Raw genomic sequence first — 25,299 nt, forward strand, 5'->3', positions numbered from 1 at the left:
AGTAGATTCATATTAACAATGGTAATAAGGTGTGATTATGTTCTCATTTTCTGGGCAGAGTATGGAGGTAGAAGGTTTCAGTACTTAATCTGTTTCTCTACTCCGTCCATTCTGTTACATTGGTTGTCTATTTTTGTTCCAATACTATCCTTTAAAAACTAATTAGCATTCTAGTAAGTCAGAATATCTGGTAAGATAAGGATCTCCCATCTTGTTTTTCTTGATGAGTTTCTTTGGTATTCTTGGCTTCTTCCGTATCACTTTAGAATCACCTTCCCAAGTTCCTTACATATACCCATATGTACAGACTCAAAACTTGTCAGAATTTTGGTTATAATTGTAGCGAATTATTGATAAATTGTGGCAGAACTGATTTCTTTATAATATATAGTCTTCTACTCAATGAACATGCTATATCCCTCCACTCAGCAGTCCCCAACCTTTTTAGCACCAGGGACTGGTTTAGGGGAAGACAGTTTTTCCACGGACAGGGTGGTGGAGGGATGGTTCAGGTGTTAATGGGAGCGATGGGGAGTGGCAGATGAAGCTTGCTGGCTTGCTTGCCTGCTGCTCACCTGCTGTGAGGCCTGGTTGGGGACCCCTGCCTCCACTGATACGTTTTCTTTCATTTCCTTCATTGAAATTGTAAAAGTTTCTTCTAAAGGTCACACACATTTTTTGTTACATTTGTCTTAGACATTTTATAGATTTCTTAGATGATATTTTAAATTTTACCCATTAAAAATGATATACATAATTTTTATTGGGTTGGTCAAAAAGTTTGTTCAGTTTTCTTTACCATCTTATGAAAACCCGAATGAACTTTTTGGCCAGCCAATACATTTGTTTCTGCTATGTAGAAATGCAGTTAATTCTTGTTTATGGCTTTTTGAATCTAGCAATTGCTTACTTTAAAATTATGAATAGAAATGGTAATTTGGGGCATACTTTTTTGTTTTTGAAAGTAAATGGAGTGATCGCTGTGTTTCATCATTAAATAGGATGTTTGCAGATTTTTTTCTAGATGCTCTTTATCAAATTAAGGAATTTTCTACTATTCCTGGTCTGCTAAGAGCTTTATTTTTTTAAAATTATGATTAGAAGTAAATTGTATCAACTATTTTTCCTGCTTCTATCAGAGTGATATGATTCCTAATTAAAGTAATTAATCATTTTCCTAACACCAGTTAGGAAATCAATCTTCAAGTACCTCTAGTTACAAATCTCTCTCTGCCATGTTGTGTTATATTTTTATATATTGCTGGATTTTGCTTGCTACTATTGTATACATAATTTTTTTTACATTTGTAACTTAAAGCATTTATTTTATAGACTTCTGAATTTTACAATTTACATTCTATCTGGTTATTCTCAAAATCTGTTTTGTAATTCATCATAATCTTTTGCTTGATATTCACTTCTTTCCATATCCTTAAAAAAAAAAAAAAACTTCTTCAAACATATTCACTATGCTTGGTAATTTCAGTTATAGATGAGAGAGACCAAAAAAAATAATTTTCCCAAAGTTACACAACTTGGTGCAATTTGGATTTGAATTAAACAGCCCACTTTAGACCATGCACTTAACCATGGTCATGAAAGTCATGAAAGTCATCATTAGAGACTTTACCCCATCTACAACAGGGTAAAGTCTCTAAAATGTATCTTTTAAAAGTTGGGCTGTTCCTGAAGATTTTAAATAGTTAATTGTCAGGATCAAATTTTTGTTTAAAAAGATTGTTATGTCAGTAGTCTGGTGAAAGAATTTATGGGGCTGGACTAGAGGAACTAAGACCAGTAGGGTGACTACTGCAGTAATCTAAGGGATGAGGGTCTTAAGCTAGACTCATAGTAAAGAATCTAAAGGAATGGGTGATTCATTGGATGTGATTCAGGGAGAGAGATAAGTTTAGCTTTTGTTTTTGTTAAACTTGGGAGCCTGGTAGATGCTAGTACCTCTCACTAAGACAGGAATACAAAAGAAAAAGCAGATGTAGCAAAAACCTGTTTCATTAAATATTTGACCTGTTGAATTTGAGGTTTTGGATGTTCCATTTAGGTAAAAATGCTCAATAGTTAAGTTAAGCATATGGAAAAACATGAAAGTCTTCCCCATAGTCTATATATCTCCACCCTTTTAATTTCTCTTTTATATTTTTCCCTAACTTCCTTCCATGCCTTCTCTAGTACAAGGCAGAGCAAGCACTTTAAAATGTACTGAAACTTTACAAGTCTGAGGGAGTCTAGGGATGTTACCTACTTTCTATTTTTTAAAGCTCACTTTAACCCTGGTATGAACTAGAGATATTTCTTTCTACCCCCACAGCACTGGAGAAATAACGTCCAATTGAAAGAGTTTTTCAGTTACTCAGATCCTATCTCAGAGATGATTCTCTGTGAGTTTCTACCTACAGAATGTCTCTAACTTTCTGTGTATACATCTTTTGCATCCGGTAAATATCCCTTAACCTGTCACTTTTCAAACTTACAGCCAAATTAGGAATTCATGGCTTCTCTAAAACCCTAAGTTTTGCTAAAATTTCCTGCTACACTGTGTAGGTTTCTGATCTCCTTCTGACCATTATTTCTTCATACCATCCCACAGAGGTAGCTCTCCCCAGGGTATATATCTTGGGTTGTAGTCAGTTCTCTGTTCTAACATGCAATTTGGATTTAATTAATCTACCCAGAGCCAGAATGGTGTTTGATTCAGTCCTGAATCAAACACTGATTTGGAAAGAGAGCTTTCTTCTTTTTTTTCAATGATACTAGCTCATATCTGCTGACTGCAGCATGAAGTAGAAGAAAATGTTTTGGTCTAGAATTATAGTATTAGGATTCTGGTCCAAGTTTTACTATAATCTAACCTGCTTTGAACCCTCATGTTCTTGTTTATCTCTTTGAATCTTCATGTCTACATCTCTATATTCATGAGAAATTCCTCCTGATATTATCATGCTTTTTCAAGGTGTGTGAATTCCACTGTAGTCGGGGGCGGGGCACGAGGTGAGGTTACAACTGAGTTCATTTGTCTTTGGATATTTAGTCTCAGTTAGGATCCCTTACACTCACTGGCTCATTCTAGCATGTCCTACTCATTCCAACAAACAAGGCTTATAGGGCATGCTGTTGAAATTTATTGCCCAGCAAAATTGCTAGTTATTTGATGTAATGGAATGTAGGCCTTCTTTCAAAAGTTAACACTACACATATTAAATATACATAGGCTGAGCATTTATTCTAAGATAAAACCCTGCCTCTTTTACTAAGATTTTATAAAAAATCCAGTGAATAAATGGAAATAATAAATGCAAATGGTATCATTATGCTCATTGTAAAGAAAAATTTTGCTTCTCTCTATGAATCACTTGGAATTTTATTTGATGGCTAAAATTGGGTATTGTTCAAAATATATAATTTGTATATGAGTTAATATTACCTAGAGGTAGATACTACAATTTATATATCTTGTTCCTCCTTTTGGACTCTGGACACTCGTAATTATATGTCTCATATTCATCAACATAGAAATAGAAAACTATAAACCCCATTTGCCTGTTTAAGCTCTAGCTCTTGAAAAGCATGCTGTAGCCAGAGACCAAAAGTCTTTAATTAGTAATGGTTAGCAAAGAATCTGGGCAGGGTAAGGAAGTGTTGACTCAGGGGTAAGGATGAGACTAGACTCTGAACTATGGAACCAGTTAGAACTGGACAGAAAAGGATGAAGCTGGGCTTGTTTGTCTTAGATACTTTGCAAACATTAAAGAGGAATGATATTAGGGTGAAGGCTTCTTCAGGTCAGATATATAGTTCTTACCATAAATTTCTGAAGTGAGGTAAACTAAATTCATTTGTACACAAGGGACCTGCATTTCCATGTTATTTGGAGAACATCCAAACTCTTTGTTTTTTTCCTTCAGGCCTCTTTGTAATAGCTGGCTCTAACAGAGCATTTAAAAAATATGAACTGGAAATTAAATGCCACCCTCTTGAACAAACAAGTTAGTCAAAGAAGAAATCATAAGGGAAATTAGAAAATATCTTGATACAAATGAAAATAAAAACACAACATACCAAAATATATGGCAACTAGCAAAAGCAGTACTAAGAGGGAAGTTCATAGTGAGAAATACCTACATTAAAAAATGAAGAAAGATCTCAAATCAGCAGCCTAATTTTCCCCTCAAAGATCTAGAAAAGGGCTTCCCTGGTGGCGCAGTGGTTGAGAATCCGCCTGCCGATGCAGGAAACACGGGTTCGTGCCCTGGTCCGGGAAGATCCCACATACCGCGGAGCAACTAAGCCCGTGAGCCATGGCCGCTGAGCCTGTGCGTCCGGAGCCTGTGCTCCGCAACGGGAGAGGCCACAACAGTGAGAGGCCCGCATACCGCAAAAAAAAAAAAAAAAAAAAAGATCTAGAAAAAGAAGAACAAGCTAAGCCCAAAGTTAGCAGAAGAAAGGAAATAATGATAAGCGCAGAAATAAATGAAATAAAAAATAGAAAAAAATCAACAAAATTAAGAGCTTTTAAAAGATAAGCAAAATTGACAAACCCCTGGCTAGACTAAGAAAAAAGGAAAGAACACCCAAATTGATAAAATAAGAAATGAAAGAAGAGATTTCAAATGATGCCACAGAAATAAAAAGGATCACAAGAGACTACTATGAACAATCATACACCAAAAACCTGTATGACAAAGAAGAAATGGACAAATTCTTAGAAACATATAACCTACCAAGACTAAATCATGAAGAAATAGAAAATCTGAACAGATCAATAACTAGTATGAAGATTGAAGCAGTAATTGAAAACCTCCTAACAAAGAAAAGCTCAGGACAAGATGGCTGTGCTGGTGAATTCTACTAAACATTTAAAGAAGAATTAATGCCAATCTTTCTCAAATTCTTCCCAAAAAATTGAAGAGGAGGGAATACTTCCAAACTCATTTTCTGAAGCCAGTCTTACCTTCATACCAAAACCAGACAAAGGTACCACAAGGAAAAGAAACCTGCAGGTCAATATCCCTTTTAAATATAAATGCAAAAATCTTCAACAAAATACTTGCAAACTGAATCCCACAGCACATCAAACAGATCATATACCATGATACACTACATTTACAGAATAGAGGATAAAATCACATGATCATCTCAACTGATGCAAAAAAAGGGTTTGACAAAATTCAAATCCCTTTTATGATTAAAAACTCTCAACAAATTAAAAAGAGAAGGAAAGTATCTCAACATAACAAAGGTCAAATATAAAAAGTTATAGCTAACATCATACTCAATGGTGGAAAACAGAGCTTCTTTTCTAACATCAGGAACAAGGCAAGGATGCCCACTCTCATCACTTGTATTCAACATAGTACTTGAAGTTCTAGCCAGAGCAATTAGGTAAGAAAAAAGAAAGAAGAGTAGAAGGATGTGCTCTCAGTCCCTCTTGCGAGAACACCAGAATCACAACTAACTGCTGAACAATCATTGACAGGAAGACACTGGAACTAACCAAAAAAGATACCCCACATCCAAAGACAAAGGAGAAGCCACAATGAGATGGTAGGAGGGGTGTAATCACAATAAACTCAAATCCCATAACTGCTGGGTGGGTGACCCACAAAGTGGAGAACATTTATACCACAGAAGTCCACCCACTGGAGTGAAGGTTCTGAGCCTCACATCAGGCTTCCCAACCTGGGGGGTCTGGTAACAGGTGGAAAAATTCCTAGAGATTCAAACTTTGAACGCTAGTGGGATTTGACTGCAGGGCTTTGACAGGACTGGGGGAAACAGAGACTTCACTCCTGGAGGGCACACACAAAGTAGTGTGCACCCTGGGACCCAGGGGAAGGAGCAGTGACCCCATAGGAGACTGAACCAGACCTACCTGCTAGTGTTGGAGGGTCTCCTGCTGAGGCAGGGCATGGCTCTGTCACATCGTGAGGAAAAGGACACTGGCAGCAGAAGTTCTGGGAAGTACTCATTGGCGTGAGCCCTCCCAGAGTCCACCATTAGCCCCACCAAAGAGCCCAGGTAGGACCCAGTGTTCGGTCACCTCAGGCCACACAACCAACAGGGAGGGAACCCAGCCCCACCCATCAGCAGACAAGAGGATTAAAGTTTTATTGAGCTCTGCCTACCAGAGCAACAGTCAGCTCTACCCACCACCAGTCCCTCCCATTAGGAAACTTGCACAAGCCTCTTAGAAAGCCTCATCCACCAGAGGGCAGACAGCAGAAGCAAGAAGAACTACAATCCAGCAGCCTGTGGAAAAAAAAAAGACACTCACAGAAAGACAGACAAGATGAAAAGGCAGAGGGCTATGTACCAGATGAAGGAACAAGATAAAACCCCAGAAAATCAACTAAATGAAGTGGAGATAGGCAACCTTCCAGAAAAAGAATTTAGAATAATGAGAGTGAAGATGATCCAGGACCTCGAAAAAATAATGTAGGCAAAGATCGAGAAGATGCAAGAAATGTTTAACAAAGATCTAGAAGAATTAAAGAACAAACAAACAGAGATGAACAATACAATAACTGAGATGAAAAATACAATAGAAGGAATAAATAGCAGAATAACTGAGGCAGAAGAATGGATAAGTGACCTGGAAGACAGAATTGTGGAATTCACTGCTGCGGAACAGAATAAAGAAAAAGGAATGAAAAATAAAAACAGCCTAAGACAGACACCCTCTGGAACATTAAATGCAACAACATTCTCATTACAGGGGTCCCAGAAGGAGAAGAGAGAGAGAAAGGACCCGAGAAAATATTTGAAGAGATTTTAGTCGAAAACTTCCCTAACATGGGAAATGAAATAGCCACCCAAGTCCAGGAAGCGCAGAGTCCCAGGCAGGATAAACCCAAGGAGAAACATGCTGAGACACATAGTAATCAAACTGGCAAAAATTAAAGACAAAGAAAAATTACTGAAAGCAGAAAGGGAAAAATAACAAATAACATACAAGGGAACTCCCATAAGGTTAACAACTGATTTCTCAGCAGAAACTCTACAATCCAGAAGTGAGTATCACAATATACTTAAAGGGATGAAAGGGAAGAACCTACAACCAAGATTACTGTACCCAGCAAGGATCTCATTCAGATTTGATGGAGAAATCAAAAGCTTTACAGAAAAGCAAAAGCTAAAAGAATTCAGTACCACCAAACCACCTCTACAACAAATGCTAAAGGAACTTCTCTAAGTGGGAAATAGAAGAGAAGAAAAGGACCTACAAAAACAAACACAAACCAATTCAGAAAATGGTAATAGGAACAAACATATCGATAATTACCTTAAACATGAATGGAGTAAATGCTCCAACCAAAAGGCACAGGTTTGCTGAATGGATACAAAAACAAGACCTATATATATGCTGTCTACAAGAGACCCATTTCAGACCTAGGGACACATACAGACTGAAAGTGAGAGGATGGAAAAAGATATTCCATGCAAATGGAAATCAAAAGAAAGCTGGAGTAGCAATACTCATATCAGACAAAATAGACTTTAAAATAAAGAATGTTACAAGAGACAAGGAAGGACACTACATAATGATCAAGGGATCAATCCAAGAAGAATATATAACAATTATAAATATAGATGCACCTAACACAGGAGCACCTCAATACATAAGGCAACTGCTAACAGCTATAAAAGATGAAACTGACAGTAACACAAAAATAATGGGGGACTCTAACACCTCACTTACACCAATGGACAGATTATCCAAACAGAAAATTAATAAGGAAACACAAGCTTTAAATGACACAACAGACCAGATAGATTTAACTGATGTTTATAGGACATTCCATCCAAAGACAGCAGATTACACTTTCTCCTCAAGTGTACATGGAACATTCTCCAGGATAGATCACATCTTGGGTCACAAATCAAGCCTCAGTAAATTTAAGAAAGTTGAAATCATATCAAGCATCTTTTCTGACCACAACGCTTTGAGATTAGAAATCAATTACAGGGAAAAAAACGTAAGAAACAGAAACACAGGCAGGCTAAACAATACATTACTACAAAACCAAGTGATTTCTTCACTGAAGAAATCAAAGAGGAAATCAAAAAATACCTAGAGACAAATGATAATGAAAACATGATGATCCAAAACCTATGGGATGCAGCAAAAGCAGTTCTAAGAGGGAAGTTTATAGCTATACAAGCCTACATCAAGAAACAAGAAAAATCTCACATAAACAACCTAACCTTACACCAAAGGAACTAGAGAAACAAGAACAAACAAAACCCAAAGTTAGCAGAAGGAGAGAAGTCATAAAGATCAGAGCAGTGATAAATGAAATAGAAACAAAACAATAGCAAAGATCAATAAAACTAAAAGCTGGTTCTTTGAGAAGATAAAATTGATAAACCATTAGCCAGACTCATCAAGAAAAAGAGGGAGAGGACTCAAATCAATAAGATAAGAAATGAAAAAGGAGAACTTACAACAGACGCCGCAGAAATACAAAGCATCCTAAGAGACTACTACAAGCAACTCTATGCCAATAAAATGTACAACCTGGAAGAAATGGACAAATTCTTAGAGAGGTATAACTTTCCAAGACTGAACCAGGAAGAAATAGAAAATATGAACAGACCAATCATAAGTAATGAAATTGAAACTGTGATTAAAAATCTTTCAACAAACAAATGTCCAAGACCAGATGGCTTCACAGGTGAATTCTATCAAACATTTAGAGAAGAGCTAACACCTATCCTTCTCAAAGTCCTCCAAAAATTGCACAGGAAGGAACACTTACAAACTCATTCTATGAGGCCACCATCACCCTGATACCAAAACCAGACAAAGATACTACAAAAAAAGAAAATTATAGACCCATATCACTGATGAATATAGATGCAAAGAATCCTCAACAAAATACTAGCAAACAGAATCCAACAACACATTAAAAGGATCATACACCATGATCAAGTGGGATTTACCCCAGGGATGCAAAGATTCTTCAATATATGAATATATATTGAATATATGTCTGTCAATGTGATACCCCATATTAACAAATTAAAGAATAAACACCATATGATCATCTCAATAGATGCAGAAAAAGCTTTTGACAAAACTCATCACCAATTTATGATAAAACTCTACAAGAAGTGGTTATAGAGGGAACCTACTTCAACATAATGAAGGCCATATACAACAAACCCACAGCAAACATCATTCTCAATGGTGAAAAACTGAAAGCATTCCCTCTAAGATCAGGAACAAGACAAGGATGTCCACTGTCACCACTATTATTCAACATAGTTTTGGAGGTCCTAGCCATGGAAATCAGAGAAGAAAAACAAATAAAAGGAATACAAATTGGAAAAGAAGAAGTAAAACTGTCACTGTTTGCAGATGACATGGTACTATACATAGAGAATGCTAAAGATGCCACCAGAAAACTAGAGCTAATCAATGAACTTGGTAAACTCACAGGATACAAAATTAATGCACAGAAATCTCTTGCATTTCTCTACATTAATGATGAAAAATCTGAAAGAGAAATTAAGAAAACACTCCCATTTACCATTGCTCAAAAAGAATAAAATACCTAGGAATCAACCTACCCAGGGAGACAAAATACCTTTATGCAGAAAACTGTAAGACACTGATGAAAGCAATTAAAGATGATAGCAACAGATGCAGAGATATACGGTGTTCTTGGACTGGAATAATCAATATAGTGAAAATCAGTATATTACCCAAAGAAATCTACAAATTCAATGCAATCCCTATCAAATTACCAATGGCATTTTTTACAGAACTAGAACAAAAAAATCTTAAAATATACACAAAAGACCCCGAATAGCCAAAGCAGTCTTGAAGGAAATAAACAGAGCTGGAGGAATCAGACTCCCTGATCTCAGACTATACTGTAAAGCTACAGTAATCAAGAAAATATGGTATTGGCACAAAAAGAGAAATATAGATCAATGGAACAAGATAGAAAGCCCAGAGATAAACCCATGTACCTATGGTCAACTAATCTATGACAAAGGAGGCAAGGATATACAATGGAGAAAAGACAGTCTCTTCAATAAGTGGTGCTGGAAAAAACTGGACTGCTACATGTAAAAGAAGGAAATTAGAACACTCCCTAACACTATACACAAAAATAAACTCAAAATGGATTATATCTAAATGCAAGACCAGACACTATAAAACTCTTAGAGGAAAACATAGGAAGAACACTCTTTGACATAAATCACAGCAAGATCTTTTTTGATCCACCTCCTAGACTAATGAAAATAAAAACAAAAATAAACGAATGGGATCTAATGATATTTAAAAGCTTTTGCACAGCAAAGGAAACCATAAACAAGACGAAAAGACAACCCTCAGAATGGGAGAAAATATTTGCAAACAAATCAATGGACAAAGGATTAATCTCCAAAATATATAAACAGTTCATGCAGCTCAATATTAAAAAAACAAACATCCCAATCCAAACATGGGCAGAAGACCTAAATAGACTTTTCTCCAAAGAAGACATACAGATGGCCAAGAAGCACATGAAAAGCTGCTCAACATCACTAATTATTAGAGAAATGCAAATCAAAACTACAATGAGGTATCACCTCACACCAGTTAGAATGGGTATCATCAGAAAATCTACAAGCAACAAATGCTGGAGAGGGTGTGGAGAAAAGGGAACCCTCTTGCACTGTTGGTGGGAATGTAAATTGATACAGCCACTATGGAGAACAGTATGGAGGTTCCTTAAAAAACTAAAAATAGAACTATCATATGATCCAGTAATCCCAGTAATGGGCATATACCCAGAGAAAACCATAATTCAAAAAGACACATGTATCCCACTATTCACTGTGGCACTATTTACAATAGCCAGGTCATGGAAGCAACCTAAATGCCTGTTGACAGACGAATGGATAAAGAAGACGTGGTACATATATACAATGGAATATTAGTCAGTCAGCCATAAAAAGGAATGAAATTGGGTCATTTGTGGAGATGTGGATGGATCTAGAAGTTGTCATTCAGAGTGAAGTAAGTCAGAAAGAAAAAAACCAAATATCATATATTAAGGCATATATGTGGAACCTAGAAAAATCATACAGATGAACCAGTTTGCAGGGCAGAAATTGAGACACAGATGTAGAGAACAAACGTATGGACACCAATGGGGGAAAGCGGTGGGAAGTGGGTGTGGTGGTGTCATGAATTGGGAGATTGGGATTGACATGTGTATACTGATGTGTATAAAATGGATGACTAGTAAGAACATGCTGTATAAAAAAATAAATAAAAGAAAAAAAATAAAAGAAAATAATGTGACATGAAAAAAAAAAAAGAAAGGAAGAAGCAAAATCTTTCCTGTTTACAGGTCTTATATATAGAAAACTCTACAGACACCATCAAAAAACTGTTGGAACTAATAAATTCAGTAAAGTTGTAGGATACAAAATCAATATACAAAAATCAGTTGTTCCTATACACTAACTAAAAAACTATCTGAAAAGAAAATGAAGAAAACAATCCCATTTACAATAGCATCAAAAAAGAATAAAACACTTATAAATAAACTTAACCAAGGAGTGTGAAAGACTTGTATACTGAAAACTATGAAATGCTGATGAAAGAAATTAAATAAGACACAAACAAATGGAAAGACACCCCATGAACATGGATTGGACGTCTTATTGTTAAAATGCCCATATTTCCAAAAGCAATTTAAAGATTCAATTACAATACCTATCAAAATCCCAATGACATTATTTTCTGAAATAGAAAAAAACAATTCTACAATTCATATTGAACTACAAAAGACCACAAAGAGACCAACAGATCCTGAGAAAAAAGAACAAAGCTGGAGGCAAGAAAGCTGATTTCAATGTATACTACAAAGCTTCATATCTGTATGTATATGGCTGATTCATTTTGTTGTTCAGTGGAGGCTAACACAACATTGTAAAACAACCATACTCCAATAAAAATTAATTTTAAAAAAACTTCAGTAGTCAAAACAGCATAGTATTAGCATAAAGACAGACACAAAAACCAATGGGACAGAATAGAGAGCCCAGAAATAAATCCATGCATATATGGTCAACTAGTCTTTGACAAGGAAGCTAATAATATACAATGCAGGAATGGAAAGTCTCTTCAATAAATGGTGCTGGGAAAACTGGATATCCACAAGCAAGAGAACAAAATTGGAATCTTACCTTATACCATGCACAAAAATCAACTTAAAATGGATTAAAAATTTAAGGCTTGAAACTGTAAATTTCTTGGAAGAAAACAGGGAAAAGTCTTCATGACATTGGTCTTGGCATTAACCTTATAGATATGACTGCAAAAGCATAGGCAACAAAAACAAACAAAAAAACCCACAAATAAGTGGGACTACATCAAATTAAAAAGCTTTTGTACAGCAAAGGAAACAAACAGAAGACTGAAAAGGCAACCTACAGAATGGGAGAAAACATATATATTGCAAGCCATATATTTGATAAAGGGTTAATCTCTAAAATACATAAGGAACTCGTACAAATCTATAACAAAAAATCCCTTAAAACTTAATAAAAAATGGTCCAAGGACTTGACAGACATTTCTCAAAAGAAGATATACAAATAGGCAACAGATACATGAAAAAAAAATTCTTATTTCACTAATCAACAAGGAAACACAAATCAAAACTAGAATGAGGTATCACCTCACACTCAGTAAGATGGCCACTATCAAAAAAACAGAAAATAACAAGTGTTGGAGAGGGTGTGGAGAAATTGGAACCCATGTGCACTGTTGGTGGGAATGTAAATTCATACAGTCTCTATGGAAAGCTATATGTAGGTTCCTCAAAAAATCAAAAATAGAATTACCATATGATCCATCAATCTCATTCTTGGGTATATATGCAGAAGAATTGAAACAGAATCTTGAAGAGACAGTTGCACACATGTTCATTGCATCATTATGCACAATAGCCAAGAAGTGAAAGCAACCTAAATGTGCATCAACAGATGAATGGATAAAGAAAATATTATATATATATATATATATATATATATATATATATAAAATACAATGAAACATTATTCAGCCTTAAAAAAGAGGAAACTCTGTCATATTTTACAACATGTGTGAACCTTGAAGACATTAAGCTATATGAAATTAGTCAGTCACAAAAAGACAAATAATAAATGATTCTACTTATATGAAGTGTCCAAAGTATTCAAACTCTTAAAAACAGAAAGTAGAATAGTGTTTGTCAGGGGATGGGAGGAATGAGAAGAGGAGCTGTTCAATGGGTATAGAGTTTCAGTACCATAAGATAAAAGAAAAATACATGAAAGTGCACTTAATTCAGCAATTATAAGCTCTTTGATTGTAGGAACTGACCAGAGTGTGCAGCATAGTGGCGTACTCATAGGTGTTCAATTAATGCTTGTTAGACTAAACTATATTCATTGCCAAGATGCAAGAAGAAAGTTATTTATGAATCAAGACTAGAGCAATGTTTCTCAGCATTTAAAAACACGTCACTTTTTTTTCTGCCAGGCATTAAAATTCTCACGTTTTCAGATGTTATTTGCAATTTCAAAGTAAATGATATACCAATGAAAGTATCTATACAATGGTGATTTTTGAATATGTCTTGTTACACCAGACATGTGCTCATCCCTCCCCAATTCTGAAACACTCTCCTAGTTAGTATATTCCCAAGCTTGGAATCGCTACTGGAAACTAAAGCAGGGATGGCAAATGAAGGCACAATATGCTTGTCATTTTCCCCCTTTTTATCCATGGCAGACATGGGCTGCTGTGGATAAAAGAAAAGAAAGCACAACTTTCTTTTCTGTTGTGCTCAGACATAGTATCTCATTCTTCTCAGAATAACCCTCCACATAGCCATACTGGTGAATTGAAGTTGTCATGTAAGATGAGGTCAACTTTCCACCCTTGGTTTAGGGCATAATTTCCAGGTATGTGAATTTACATGGAAGGGTCTGTTAATCAAAATAACGTGCATGCTGATATAGCACAAAGCACATCCAGACAGAACTCTGAATGAACAAGCTACTCACCTAAGTGCACCATCTCTGGGCACTTAAAGGTCTACCTGATCTGAGCATCTGCATTTACAAACAAGAATATTCTGTACTTGGAAATATTTTTAAAAGATGATGAAACTAAACTGAACATATACCCTATAATATGAAGTCTTTACCATTTATTGTATAGCTCTCTATATTACAAAATACAAAAAACACGTGATGGATTCTGCTGTCATCCTTTGGTTCTCTCCCCATATGGAACTGCAGTTACATGCCCAAGGGAGCGCTCGTGGAACAGGGCCCATATACGTCTGCTCCATAATGCTGTGTGCCACAGGCCAAGGGTAGCAGACATCTGCTTCTTACTTCAGAGCTCAAGAGGTTTTTTTTTTTGTTTATCTTCGATAGGAAGAAGCACTTCTGTCTTTTGCATCTGAGAACTCTGTCTGTGATCTGTCTGACAAGAGCATTTTGCTGACCTCTATCAACAGCAAGGCTCATTGAGCTGAGTTTGTGTATGTGCATATGTGTGTGGAGGGAATGGGGGGGTGGACGGATGTTAGGCTGAGAGGGGGCAAATACATACAGAAAACACACATTAAAACTTAGTCTTTTAATTCAATAAATGTTGCTGAGCACCCACTATATGTCAGGCACTTTCTAAATTCTAGGAATAAAGCAATGAATAAGACAAAGTCCCCGCCACTTGTGTATTTGACATTTTTGTCAAAGGAGTTAAGAATGAACAAATAAGTAAAATGTACTGTGCAGTGGTGGGAGAAGAGCATTATTTACAAAAAATAAAGCAGTTCAAGGGACAGTTTATGTCCGGGTGGGGTTTTTTATTTGTTACAGGGAGGTCACAGAATGCGTCAGTGATGACATCTGAGCTGAGCCCTGAAGCGAGTGAGGAAAGAAGCCTTGTGGGTGGTCACCTGAGGGAAGAGCTTAGTAAGCAGAGGCCCCCGGCTGGAGCAAGCCGAGTTTGTCTGAGGAAGGGCAAGAAGACAGTGTGGCCTTGAAGTGGAGGGAAGGGAGAGGAGGGTGGAGAACTGGGGAGGAGCCGAGCTGTCAGCTCGAAGGTCATTCTCGCACCTCCATTTTCTCTCAGAGGGTTGAGAACATTTTTCGTGTTGGAGCAGAGGAGTTCTGTGTTAAAAGTCTCTCTGGCTGTTATCTCAATGAATTATCCTGCCAAGGAAGGTTTTTAAGTGACATTTAACTCCACTGCTCTGGCACAAGTTGTCCTTTGGGAACTTTTCTGGGTTTATTTTGGGGGCACACAGGGATAATAGAAAGGAGATTTACCTGGAGCAGTTTGACAGTTAACTTCTTGCTCTACTACCGGGGACACTTTTGTGCTCCTGAGAAATCTCTGTAGACCCTATAGGTCCCTCAGGAACAGCAAAAGGGGAGGCTGGAAGCCATCACTGTATCATTCTACCACCTACATCAAGTATCTTGTTGGAAGTGTGAACAGCATTCCAGAGCACTCTCCACCTGTTATCTTTACTTGGCCCTTGTCATTTCTGGTGGCAAGGACCTTCTTTCAAATCTAGCCGTCAGGGTAGCTGCCCTGGATGGAGGTCCGTGTTGAATGGCACTTTGTGTGGCTGAATGACCACGTGCCATACCAACAATAACAAGGCTTGTTGGCCCTGAGGTTGGTTGTGGAGTCTTGAGAGGTTCTGCCTTGATTAGCTAGCTCTCTTGGATACAAAATCTGCTCAATCAATTTGGAAAAAACTCTGTCCTGCTCCAGGCTGGCTTTATTGTGAAAAATAGCCTATGACTTTGAAGTTAATCATGGATGGTTCACTTTCTGGGACAGGTCAATACTCTTCATATCTTCCACTGCAATCTAAGTTCAGCCAGCAACACAAAAGGAGATCCCTGTATTTCAGCTGAGTGCTCCACCCATCTCTGCAGTCATGCTTAATAAGCTGCTTTTAACATACAGAATTGTCTATGACCTGTCTCTTTCATCTTAAGTGTAGGCTCAAGGCCTCAGACTTATAGAATACAGTTAAATCTGATAGACTTTTTTAATTTCAAGAAGGAGATTATCTGGTTTTCCTGTTGTACCCTCTTCCAAGTAGTTCACTGAAACAGTATGTATCTTACAGATTGAGATGTGTGGATTTCAGCATCAACTGTGTTCTCCCTTTTTTCCCTGCACACTTTTTTATACCACCTTTTCAATTTCACTGACGATAGAAGAATGAGACAGAGGGGGAGATATTAGAACTGTCAGACCTTCAAAATGGGAAGCACCCTGACAGACTAAGGAAAAAAAAAACCTGAGACTTGTTACTGCTATAATTTCACTGAGGGTAAGTGTCTTGCTTTTTTCACTTGGTTGTTTTGCAAGCTTGGCATTATGGAAAAAAAATAGAATGTCAATAAATTCAACTTTGAACATCTATTCAATGAGTTATTTCCTAGTAGGAGGAAAAAAAAATTGAACCAGGCTAGGCAGTCTAAAGGGAGACCGTGTAAATGACTTGTAACTAAGAGGATATGACCCTCTGCATAATTCATAATCATTAGTCTAAGTGACACTTCTGCAGTCACTCTGTCAGGGCACTCTAATATGCCGGGGCTGAAACCCAAACAGTCCACTCAGCAGCAGTCCCAGTGTGATCAGGTTTCTCTGAAAGACAATTCCCTGAAAGGCTAGATTTAGGCTGCAGGGTTTTTTTTTTTTTAAGCAGAAGATGCTGGCTCAGCTTCATCATGTGTGCAATTTAAGGGTTGCTCAAGTGATTCTTTAAAACTGCATGAAAGCAATTCTGCTGTGCCTGGGAGACAGTACTGCTATAATGTTCCATGCATACATCTGCATGATTTCTCAGAGCTAATCCAAATTTAATGCATTGGTAATTCCTTTTCTGCCAAAGCCACCCAGCAGTAATCTGAAGGTTACAGAATGATCTTCTAGCTCAAATAACACTTTCAGTCTAGTATAAATGGAGAGGCAGGAATATAATGGGCAAAATTAGACTCGCAATGATACATTCCACCCTCATTACCACTCTGAGTGAGGCTGACCAGAGTTTAGAGTGTTTTTAGAAGGATAATCATAATAGAGTTTTAATAAAACTGAGAGTCAAGCTATAGTGGTCTTTTATCAGAGATAGTGTAATAACCAAAATGACAGCATATGAACAGCTTAGAAACTATTTCCCTAACTGGAAAGACCATTCTCAGGGTAAAATTAAAGTTTTGATTAAAGCACTTAGAAGAACCACCTCATGAACCTATGGGGCATCAGAGAATAATAATTTAGCTTGGATGTCATAAAAATATTGACATCTAACTAAAGTCCATATGAATAATAAAAAGAGTAAATTAGGGAGTGTTTTTAAAAAATTTTTAGGAAACTTTAAAATGTTATAACTCAATTAGATTTTTACAGACAAACTATGAAGATAGTATGTAGTTCCTATAGGCTATAGGCCCTGTTTCCTCAATTATTAACATTTTATATTACTGTGATACATTCGTTTGTCCTAATGGATGAATCAATATTAATACATTATGAATTAAAGCCCACACTTTATTCATATTTCCTTCTTTACCCACTATCCTTTTTTTCTGTTCCAGGATTTCCATCCAGGATATCACATAATATTTAGGTGTTGTGTTTCCTTAGGTTCCTTGTGCCTATCAGTTTCTTAGACTTCCTTCATTTTCAATGATCTTGACAGTTTTGAGGAGTGTTTTGTAAAACATCTCTGCATTAGGACTTGTGTGATGCTTTTCTCATGATTAGACTAGGTTTTTCAAAGACCACATAGGACAAGTTCCATTCTTATCTCATTATATCAAGAAAACATGCTATCAACATGACTCATCACTGTTGATGTGATGACTTCATTACACTGCTGAGGTAGTGTTTGCCAGGTTACGCTTCCCCCCCCTTTCTATACTGTATTCTTTGGAAAGAGGTTACTACGTGCAGCCTACAGTTAGGAAGTGGGGAGTTATGCTTCACCTCGAGGATGAATTACCTACCTGAATTACTTGGAATTCTTCTTCCTAGGAGATTTGTCTATTCTCCCCCATTTATTTGTTCAATCATTTATTTATATCAATATGGATTCATGGATGTTTATATTTTGGGTTATAATCCAATACTATTTTATTTCATTTCTCAAATTGTTACAATTTTGGCTATCTGGAACTTTTTTCAGTTGGCCTCTATGTCCCTTTGACATGACCTCATCATTCTGAAGTTTTTGTTTTTGTTTTTAGCACTTTCTAACTTTCTGGCACTGCAAGGTGCTCCAACCTCATCTTTTATATTTTCTATTCAAATCCTAGAATCAATTTGCAGCAACATGGATGGACCTGGATATTATCATACTAAGTGAAATAAGTCAGATAGACAAAGACAAATATCATATGATATCACTTCTATGTGGGATCTTAAAAAAAAAAAGATACAAATGAACTTATTTACAAAACAAAAATGACTCACAGACTTAGAAAACAAACTTACAGTCACCAAAGGGGAAAGGTGGGGGAGAGGGATAAATTAGGAGGTTGGGATTAACATATACACACTACTGTATATAAAATAGATAATCAACAAGGACCTATGCTATAGCACAGGGAACTCTACTCAATATTCTGGGATCACGTATATGAGAAAGGAATCTAAAAAAGAATATATGTATATGTATAACTGAATCACTTTGCTGTACACCTGAAACTAACACAACATTGTAAATCAACTATACTCCAAAAAAAAAAAATCCTAGAATCAGCAATTTACCCAAGGAGCCTGGTTCTTTTTATTGGAGAACGGAATTAGAAAAAAAGATCTGGGTGCTAGAATGTTGGTTACTACTAGGGTATTGTTTCTTCTATGTCCTCTCAGCTGACAGAGCAAGGAAATACATTGCATGTATATTGCCATTATTTGAGATCTTGAATTCAGCCACATATTTATAAATATTTCTGTATATAACTATCTGTGTCTGTATTTAGCTAAACATGAATTGATAGTGAGTTCTCCAAATCTAATAGTCACAGATCATAGTAGATTCCCCCCTTGTTCACCTGTGACCTCCTACTCCAATAGTAAGAAACTTGGCTATTTGGGAGTATTTTCATCCCCTCTTTTGTGATATAGATGACAGTTCATAACTCAAAGTCTTTCCTATCTGATCCTGATGTAGAATGTCTTTCTACTTCCTACTCTACAGAATGATATTACCCAAAATATAAAGACAATGAGCTCATTGGTGATTTCTGAAGTGAGTCCATGCCAAGGACTGAATAGGAGTCTTCTTATCCTTAAATGTGACTCCCTCAAGGCTTAAAAAAGTGTGATAGAGTTTGCACAGCTATTTCTTGCTTTATGGTGGTTAAACAAAAGCATTTGGCTTAAAGCGTTATCAACCTAGTAAACTTCATAGGAATAAAATCACTAAAAGCTGTTCTTCCCTGAAACCAAGTATTACTCATTGGCAGATGTTATCTGTTAGTAAAAGGATTGCAACCAGTAAATGCTGGGGATCAAGGTCCTACTTAATACAAAAACCTGACATCATCTGTGTCACTTACAAATCTGGTATTAATTATTTGATAAGCTTGGGGCTGATTTAGTAACACAGACATTTTGTTGTATGAATGGTGAATGTCAAGGATGACTTATTACCCTGAACACACTTAAAAGGAAGGCTAATATGATTTCTTATACGAAAGACCCAATGGCAGCTGCACCAGAGAGTCAATTACACTGTTGTGTGCACTGCACAGACTTCTTTTCCAGAGCCAGAGAAAAAGAACAAGGCATGTGAATATCTCCATAGTGATGAGGTTTTGGCTTCTCTGATTTTTGGATTACAAATCTAGAGAAAAGGAAAGCAAAGAGAAAAAGGAGAATTCTTGCTTAGCAATCTGAAAACTGAGTATTTTAGTCTCTTCAATAAATTCATGAGGTTTAAGTCCACAAATAAGATTTTAATAGACTAACGAGTTGGAGGCCATGGAGAGAGATATCAACATCATTAACATTTAACATAGCTGGATTTTCTATCCAAATAACCTTATCAGGATAACTATCAGAGCATAAGTTGTACAATTCATTGTTATTTTGTGAATGCCAGTCATGTTGAATGTGGCTCATTATGGAAAAACAAAACAGAACAGAACCAAAACTCAAAATTCATGAGTCTGACTAGACAATATGGTATGAAAATATTCCCTTAAAGTCCAGTTTAAGTCGTGGTTATTTACCTCAAAAAGAGGAGCAATCTTTGAATTAAACAGAGGGCAAACTGAAGGCAAGCATGTGGTCCCCGAGCAGACTCTTCCTGCCTGTCTGCAAAAACAGAGATTTACAAAAGGAAATAGTGTCTCTGGCAGGAATAATTCTTTTCTGCTCCTGATTGATCTATTCTCTGAAAATTGTCGATATCCTATGTTGACACTTTCCAAAACAATACTGTGACTGAGAATGCAGATTTGTTTCTAGTAGTCATATAGGCAAACAGGGTACTTGTTTTTGAATATAAATGCATGTTTTAATGGTGGTATGGGGGTCAATGAGACAGGATGTTAACAGAATACAGCCAATGCTTCTTAAGAAATGCTGAAGTACAGCCTGCCTGTAAGACCTGGTGTTACAATGAAGTCACAGTGCATGATTACAGAGTGACATATAAGGGCCAGAGCCTGCTGTGGGTTCTGTTATGCCTGGTGCAGCAGGACCTACCCAAATACCTGCAATGAGGACTCCTGTGTCCCTTTGGAAATACTGTTTAATCTTTCTGAGTTTCTATTGCCACTCAATACAGTGATGACAAAGGACCCATATTGTTGTTATAGAATCAGGGTGTGATAAATATTTGAATATATGAACAACATAAAGTTATCTATTGTTCTTAACCAAACCCCCTTTTTTAGTAGTTCAAATAATGGGGTTGATTTAATCAGAAGAAATAAACATTTGTTGAGAAATCATTAATAAGCATACGGATTTCAGTGAATTTATGTGGCTAAATATATGGTAGCACCTTTCCCACCATTGGTACTCCATGCATGAGAGCTTCCACACTTACCCTCTTAATTTTCTTGGGTAGGTTAATACTAAATCTTGAAGGACTGACTCCCCATCCAAATAACTGTTATTCTATATGCCTCAAGAGTAAACTTAATATAGTAATTAAGAATATAGGTTAAAGCATAATAAAACAAAATGACAAGAATAATAAAATATAGTTCAGTCATTTCTTCTTCTATTGGGTTGGCCAAAAAGCTCATTCAGGTTTTTCTGTAAGATGTTACAGAAAAACCCAAATGAACTTTTTGGTCAGCTATATATATATTTATCATCCAGGCTTTATCAAGACTTAACTTTTAATGACACAAAAACTTTCAGTCCCAGGAAAACATTTAAAGCTGTTAGTATAGTATAAAAAATTTCTTCAAAACCTATATCCAAAATTGGCTAGACATATTATGAAAAGATGCTTAATCATACTCTTCTTAAAAGAAATAAAAATAAAATAATCAAGACACAAAAATTTCTCCTATTACATTAGTAAATTTAAAAGGTTTGATGATACCCAAGGCTACTAGGTTTATGAGAATAAAATGTTTGATAAACTGTTGATGGAACGATATATTGTTGGAAAGATTCTGGAGAGCCATTTGGCCAAGATATTTATATACCAAGACATTTATGTAAATAATATTGTAATTAACACAAAACTTCCAGAAACTACCCAAACATTCATCAATCAAATCAGTTAAATTGTTTCAACCCTACAATGAAACACTATTCAGTTGCTCAGATTACTGAGTTAGGTCTATATATGTTGCCGTGGGAAGATCCCAGAAATATGTCATAATCTACTCAAAAAACCAGCAAGATGCAGAACAAGATGTAGAATATGATTTCTTTTATGTACAAATTCAAATTATTCAAAACACTATTTTTAAAGGAAACTCAAGATTAACTATTAATAGTAATTCCCTTTGGGGAAAGACTTCAGAGATGATAAAGTGGGTGATTTTACTTTCTTCTTTTATCTTTATGTATCTTTAGCAATCTGAAAACAGGGTATTTTAGTCTCCCCAATAAATTCATGATTTTAATAACCTATATATATATCTGTGATTTTATTTAGAAAGTTGTCAACAAGGTTAATTTGATATTGAGATTATGATCCATTATTTGGTTTCTTTGTCTTACTTTTCTATATTTAAAGCAAATAAGGCCTACGTTGTATTTTTAGCTCCATTTCTTCCTACTCCTTCCCCTTCTCCCACTCCTTAACTTGCTACTTTTAAAATGGGCCATATATTTTCATTTCTCTGCATATAATGCTTTCTGCTGGAAATCTTTTCCTTCCCCTTTGTCAATTTAAAATTTTTTTAAATTAACTTATTTTATTTTATTTATTTTACTTTTGGCTGTGTTGGGTCTTGGTTGCTGAGCACAGGCTTTTTTCTCTAGTTGCGGTGAGCAGGGGCTACTCTTCGTTGTGGTGTGTGGGCTTCTCATTGTGGTGGCTTCTCTTGTTGTGGAGCATGGGCTCTACGTGCGCAGGCTTCAGTAGTTGAAGCACACGGGCTCAGTAGTTGTGGCTTGCGGGCTCTAGAGTGCAGGCTCAGTAGTTGTGGCGCATAGGCTTATTTGCTCATCCGCACCATGTGGGATCTTCCCAGACTAGGGCTTGAACCCGTGTCCCCTTCATTGACAGGCAGATTCTTAGCCACTGCGCCACCAGGGAAGAGACAAACTTCCCTCTTACCATTTCATACCAACTCAAATATGCAAAGTCTGTTGTGTGCTTGGTATATTCAGTGCCTATCAAATGTTACTTGGCATTGATTTTTCTTCTAAAGTGTTCTAAGTATTATGGCACTATTTAAAAATATGCTTAATACTAGGAGATAAAGGCTGAGTTTTAAAAAATGAGCTTCTATTGATGAAGTTTATAAAAGCAGCTAGCTTTAGTTTGTTTAATGAATCTGTGATATTCTGAATTTGAATATACTTAATAGCAATAGTAGAACAGTCCTCATGTCCCTATTTATACCTTACAGAGCTATCCAGCTACACACCAAATCCTCATGTCCATCCTCCCCCATGTAAGATAACTTTCCCTGCTTTTAATGGACATTGAACATACCAGCAAGAGCACAGGGATTTTTTTTTTTTAACTTGCAGTAGACAGTGGCAGCAGAACTAAAAGAGAAGTAATGGAGTGCACTGTATGAGAATTTTATATTATTATCTGGCAGTAGATTGGTTTCTTACCCTGTACCCACCAGCTCTGTCCCTTCATAATCAGCTTCACACTCAGCTGCACTTCAGAGCTTGTTTACCATGTTGCAATGATGTTTACTCCCTAAGTTTACTTGATGTTGGCCATTTGAAAACACTATCATTTAAATTGGTTCCTGTAACTAATGACCATATATTTCATATGTGTTTCACAGGAATGAGCCAGTGGAAGTATCAGTGCATGAGGACTGTTTTTGAAGGGAGTCATTTTAGCCACAGTATACTGTCATATTTTAAACTGTTTGGGTGTGAAGAGGGTAGATCTCCTCTGGTCTGAAATGATAACAGAATTTTGTGAGGATGAAAGAAAATTGAAACTAGAGCTGTGATAATTATAAGCTAACTTAAGAGCAATCTTGAGTGCAAAATGCTTACAACTTGCTTTGGGACATTCTGAATCTATTGAATGACATAACTATTCCCTTCAAACTTGCTAGAGGGAGAGTACAAGAATGTCAGATTCCTTGCTACAGATGCAGACTGCTGTAATGGGTGATGCTGAAAGAATATACTTATCTGAATATACTTATTGGTAATGACAGTGTGGAGGGTGACGCTGAGCACCCAAATCAAGCTCCCTCCACTTCAAGACCATAAAATAACTGCACCAAAAGCAACAAGAAGGAGAAAGGTAATTAGGAATGAGATTTAGAATTTGGAATAAAATACTGTAGGACCAGAAAAAATTTTTTTTTAATTTATTTATTTGTTTTTATTTATTTATTTATTTATTTTTGGCTGTGTTGGGTCTTCGTTTCTATGCGAGGGCTTTCTCTAGTTGCGGCGAGTGGGGGGGCCACTCTTCAATATGGTGCGCGGGCCTCTCACTGTTGAGGCCTCTCGTTGCGGAGCACAAGCTCCAGATGCACAGGCTCGGTAGTGTGGCGCGTGGGCCTAGTTGCTCTGTGGCATGTGGGACCTTCCCAGACCAGGGCTCGAACCCATGTCCCCTACATTGGCAGGCAGATTCTCAACCACTGCGCCACCAGGGAAGCCCAGAAAAAATTTTTAAATTGGAGTGAAAGTCAGCCACTCAGTATCTCTTCAATGCTCTTCTGAGATGCATACGCCCATATTTCCCTGGAGAATCACATTCTCCATCAGGCTCAGCTTAATGTTTTGGTTAAGTTTGACTTCTTCCCTGCCAGAAGTGGGCAGGTAAGCAGGGCTTGACCAATCAGAGTCGTGTATTCTCTTGGCTATAGAAACTGATTTGGGGATGGCTTGTGTGACTCAGTCAGCCAGTGAAATGCAGGATATTTGGCAGGGATTGATGACAGAAATGTGTGTCCATTTTCCTGTTGACCTGAATCTGGGATAGCACAGCTCTGAAAGCCAGTGGGGACAAGAGCTGAGCCAAGATTGGGAGAAGGATCAGGTCTTATGGCATTGTTTGAGATCTTGAATTCAGCCACAGATGAAGCTAGATTTACCCAGGACTTCTTAATAACATAACCCAATAACTTGGCCTTTTTGCCTAACTGGATTTAGCTTAGTTTTCTGTCACTTGCAATGAAAAGCATTCTGATGTACAATATAATAATTTAGATCAATGTTTCATTTAAAAACGTACTTAACTGAAGTTTCACAGTCTTACGAGCACTGAATTAGGTACTAAGGTTCTTCCTCTCCTAATGATAGCTGGGTCTTGAACCCAATCCCAGTAACAATGAACTGCAAAGGAGGAGATGAGACTATAGCTGCAGCAATGAACTTGGCATTATCAGTGGTTTTTTTATCGTCTTTTCCAGCTTTGTATGGTATTTCCATTACCTATATATATATGTATATATTTAAAATGTTAGTTTTATTCCTTTTGCTAGAGAGTAACAACAGACTCCTATTAAGCGAGAATGAGTTTAACACTTTTAATAGCCTTTTAAACAAATGAAATGCTTTAGCTTTCTTATTTTGTCAAAAAACCTATAAAAGTTCAAATAATTTTACTGGC

This window comes from Kogia breviceps, chromosome 4 (assembly GCF_026419965.1).
Source record: "Kogia breviceps isolate mKogBre1 chromosome 4, mKogBre1 haplotype 1, whole genome shotgun sequence".
Lineage (NCBI taxonomy): Eukaryota > Metazoa > Chordata > Mammalia > Artiodactyla > Physeteridae > Kogia > Kogia breviceps.